At 37.8% G+C, this 5217-nt stretch overlaps 1 pseudogene; it reads right to left on the reverse strand.

Annotated features, from left to right (window-relative positions):
* Positions 3879-4995, reverse strand: Gm19082 (predicted gene, 19082; annotated as a pseudogene).

Here is a 5217-nt window from a genome sequence, read left to right on the forward strand (position 1 = left end):
AGATAAAAGCTTTTGTTAGTTTTGTTTTTAATAAAATCTCTTTTAAATATTTATGTATCGATCCTGCCAGAGGTCAAAGTTAATATAAAAAGAAACATTGGAGAAGGGAGTTAGCTTAGTTATATGAATGAGGAGAGGCAGAAGAGACATTGGGTTTGCAATGTATTATATTGTATCAGAAGTGCACATCTTTTTTTTTTAAAGAAAGGGGGAAAAACAATTTTAAACCCCATTAATTTAAGGCCTCCAGAAGTAAGTTTCCCTAAAAGTGGTTCCCTTGTCATTCTTTAGGCAAATTTCTTCAATTTCTTTGGGGTTTTGACTCCTTAAATATTTTGTTCTGTGCTTTCTATCTCCTTTCTACATGGTATAGAAGTAAGCTGAATTTTAAGCTTTCAACTCCCACTGATGACTTTGTGATCTTATGTCATGAAAACATCCTCCACTACCATATATAGCAAATATCAACTATAGTCTATACAAACAAGGATCTTCTTTAGTTTTCAATAATTGCACATAATTTCTAGGTTAAGATCACAAAACTTGAATGCCAATCATTTGAAAGAGAAAATTGCCTTCTTCCCCATCTTGCTTCTAGTTTCTAGAATATTATGAATAAAGGATACTCTGTTTGCATATACTGTCTGTTATTCACTGAGATTCCCATTCTAATCAGGACTATAATCTTCCCTTTAGGACTCTTTTGGCCATGTGGGAAAAAAATCTGAGACTGTGTGGAGTTTATTCTTCATCTTAAATTACTATTAGATACGGTGAAGTTTATTAGCTTCTCTGGAGACAATCTAGTTAGAGATAACTAAGTGATTTCTTCATCCACCTTTGCTTATGAGAAGGAAGAATGAAAGAAAATGAAAAACAGTGCTTTTTCAAACTCCTAGATTTAGAGGTTGAATGAAGTTGGTTTCATTCTTTTTAAAAACTTACAATTTTCATGTAATCCCAGAAAAGGAAAAAAAAATCACTAGAAAGCATTTTATCTTTTCTTTTTTCATGATATTTTTTTTCTTCTAAATTGTACTTGATGGCAGAGCCCAGACTTTAGAAACAAATTTAACAATTATATTTATCAGTTTTATATAGATACCTTAACTCCACTGGTAGGAAGGATGAAGTATCTATGCTGCTTTCATATAGGGAAGCCTCCTTGACTCCAGGATAAAAGATGATGTTATCATTTAAACTCAAAATGATATCTCACCTCATAATTCACTTCCCCATTACCTTCTGCAGATAAGACATTCTAGAATCCAATATCTTCCTCTTAAACTTATCAGCTTTCTTTTTGAATCTTTGAAATAGCATGGTGAGCCATCTGCCAAATAAACACGTCTAATTAATCTCAAATTCCTTGTCATCCCATAACATGGGAACATGGTCTTAGGAATTCAAATGTCATACTAGCTCTCAAATCAGTTTCTTATTCTTTTTCTCTCTCCCTCATCTACAATAGTGAAGCTAGTTCATCTTCTCTTTTGTTCCTTTCTTTCTTGACTACTTCAGTAGCTCGCTGCAGACTTGTCTTCTATTCACTCTTGAGACCTATGGGGGAAAATGTTTTTCTGGAAAGCACAATAATCATATTACTCTATTAATATTTACGTTGTAGCTTCCCTTTCCTTCAATGCTACTTTCCCACTAAGAATCCTCAATCCTAGACTCTAACAAGACTGTTCCTTAATTGACCTTTGCCACTAGCATCCTAAAAAAATCACCTTTCTTCAAATACATTTTAATGTAATTTTTAATGTTATTCTCATATCAAAATCATAAGATGGCAAGTGAAGAATGCACTGTGTTATGAATGGGTGCTTTGGTCCTCTAAGTAACCAACAGACCTTAGTATACCAAACCAATTAACCATAAATGACTCCCAGCCTTTCCAGCCAAATAAATAATTCTGGGTTCTCCTATTCTATCCTCATGTTCACGTTTTCCTTGGTATTTTGAATGAGAGTATTCTTATCCTGGTGAAAATCCTATATGACTCTCCATTGTATTCTTGTGTGTGTGTAATTAATCAAAATGCTAAAAAGAAGGCATTAATTAATGCCCTGGAAAACAAAAACATTTTTTGGGAAAAACCAATTAGCAATCCTAAATGACTTAGCCATCAATAGCACCTACACAGTAATAATAATGTAAATATCATATATTAATCATCCGAAATGACAGTAAAACTGTCAGGGACACAAGAAAATTGCAGGGAAGTGAAGCCAAGAGGTAATATGTAACAATGAGAAGTGAGGAGGAAGAAGATAAACACATTATTTGGTAATATAGATGCATGTACAAGGGCTGAGCCAAACAATCTGGAGGGCATCTAGTCATTGCAACAGCTTGTCCACAAACTTGACACTCTTTCTTGCCCCACCATCCCTCATTCCTCCAGGTCTTCAATGCTAGCCAACTTCCCAGCCTTTTAGTAAATCTCCAATGAAACCGGATTGATTGTCTGTGCTCCCAGTGTGTGGGAGTCAGACTTCTCAGCTCTGCTTTGTCTGTTACACTCGTCTCCTGCTGGTTTCTAGACTCTAAAGAGTTTGCCTTTGGCTCTTTTATTGTCTCTGTTCCTTTCTATTTGTCCTAGTGGAATTACACCTTCTAAAATATATATTTCCCAAATGTTTAGTGGGTGTCTCAGATAGAAGAGTTGTCGCTGCCTGCAAGTTGCCTACTTTGCCTGTGATGTTTCTTGTCCCTTTCAGGACTTCTCCTGTCATGCGTATTCATAAAACATTTTCATTCGGTTAATTAAGTTATCTAGTTCATGTAGCAGCAAACCCCAGGAATTTATGCATATTTGTAATTGGTCGCCCACGTCAGTTCTTAACGTTGGAATTCACAGGGATCAAGACTGTGAGGCATTTTCTTTCCCCCTTGCATCCCCTTTTCCCTCTGTTGAACATTCTATGAAATTAGGAAGAGCGAAATAGCTGTGGAATGGGAAGGACTAGGAGGGACTGGAACAGCAGTGATCTGTAGTAGCACCAGCTACCTGTGGGTTTTCAAAAAGAGCATCTTATCTTTGTGACTTCCTGTACAAGTTCTTTGGGAAAACATCAATTAGACTTTTTAACCATTGGCCTCAAAAACAATGATGTCTTGCTCATCTGGCACAGCAAGGATTCTCCTCTATGGTGCGCTTTGCATGTCCTTCCTCTACATTGAGCACCTCTCCTGGTACAGATTCCTTGTTCAACTTCCTTGGTCCTTCTCGCCAAAGTATGCAGCCATACAGTTCTTTCTCAAGCTGGTCTGCTGATCCTTCAGTTTGACAGAGTTTCCGATAATATGCCCTATGGCCACATCTCTTCTCAATGCTTCTAGACTCACCACCTGGACAAAACCTTGACCATTATTAGCATTTTCAAAAATTGAATACTGAATTCTTTATGACTGTAGGTTCAGGTGACTCAAAGCATTATACTGATGCTCCTCAGATTTAAAATATGGAATAAGAAAAACATATTACTGCTCTATTATCTAGGTAGCAAGAATGCTACCAGAATATAATGCATTTCCCAGAAGTAATATTTTTTCTTAGGCTCCTCAGTATCAGACCTTCATTTCTTCAGATATGTATTAAGTTACGTGGTATTTTCTTTAAATCCTGTCTGGTATATCTCAAGTTAGGAATCAGTGTCAATAAGTCTGACTTAACTCACACTATGTGTAAGTACTAATGAGTTTCCTCTATGGAATGATTGGTTTCTCATTAGCTCTCTCCATTTTGAGGCTTCAAATAAACACAACATACAAATAATTATACAGGGCTCCCCCCCCCCCCACACACACACACTTTGTACGGAATCAAAACTGTTCTTTATTATGAATTTAGCCAGCAAGGACTACTAGCCATAATAGTACAGGTTGGCTTTCTTCTCGGCCTGTACCTCTAGGATGTCATTTGCAATCCTTGTGAGTGATCTTTATGGTATACCTGCACAATAAGATAGCACGCATCTCCACACACAGAGCCCTGTGCTGGGCCTCATTGAAACCATCAGATAGAGAGCATACCCTCCCAGTACACACCAACATTGATGTTCATCTTTGACGAGAGTGTCTGTATGATGCAAGCCCTGTCTCCTCACAAGGCTTCATGAACTCGATCTTATCTTACAGTCCAGAAAACACTGAGCAGAGCAGGGTAGGGTCCAAAATGCCGATACTGATAGCACCTGTCATTACATATTCTTGGGTATTAAGTTCAAACTGTACAACTAGTTCAGAACCTCCACATGGTCCTCTGCATGTCCCAGACCCTAGCTTTCTCACTGTCAAGCAAGGTACAGGGTGTAGCAGGCTGTTAGAATCTACAAGAGAAATGAATGTAATAGGTCTGATAATCTCCCTGGTCATGGAAAATATGTCCTGTATTGGTTTGGCACTTTCTATGATGAGCATCTGTACCAAATGAGGTTGACTAACTTTATCAAGGTTGAGTTGGTCATGCAACACAGGCCTGAACTAGGATTATCTTCTAGTCCTTGGAGGAGACATGTATCTGTGAAGACTCGATTTCTCAAGTTATCAAATATCTCTATGTGTTTCACTGGCAATAAAACTACACACACACCCACTTCTGGATCTGCTTGTTCATACCCCAGTGTCATTCTGGGTGATTCTTCTTCTCTTCCATGACCTTCGAAGAGAAGCCATTCTCTGCAGGTAGCATCTCCAGAATCAGATAAAAACCTTTGGTCACATCAACACAATCACAGGATGGAAGCGTGTCTGTCACGTCATGGGCAGTTCAGGTCAGTAATGATACCCTCCTGATCCCGTTCATTGAAATGTCCAGAGTTTTATTATACTGAAGTGATGGTAGAGCTAGTCTTGTTTGCCCTCCCAACCCCCTCCCCCATCCCCCACTGCTCTTCTTAATCTTGTCTTTCTGCATTGAATTTTCTGACTGGCTTGTAGCATGTCACTTGTCATGGTCTTGGTTTCACTGTTCAAACACCATACTCTCATTCTAAGTCACTTAAGAGTCACATGTTGTTGCTGTTGTTATTTTTACATCTCTTTCCTTCTAACTAGACACCTTTAAAAATTATTTAAAGGAAAGGATTAAATATAATGAGCCACAGGAGGCTTTTCATCTATACAAAAGCAAGTGCTTTCTAAGTAGATATTAGAAATGTTTACATATGCTTGCATGATACCTGACAAGTGTCAAGACAAGAGTACTCA

The sequence above is a fragment of the Mus musculus genome, chromosome 16 (assembly GCF_000001635.26).
Source record: "Mus musculus strain C57BL/6J chromosome 16, GRCm38.p6 C57BL/6J".
NCBI lineage: Eukaryota > Metazoa > Chordata > Mammalia > Rodentia > Muridae > Mus > Mus musculus.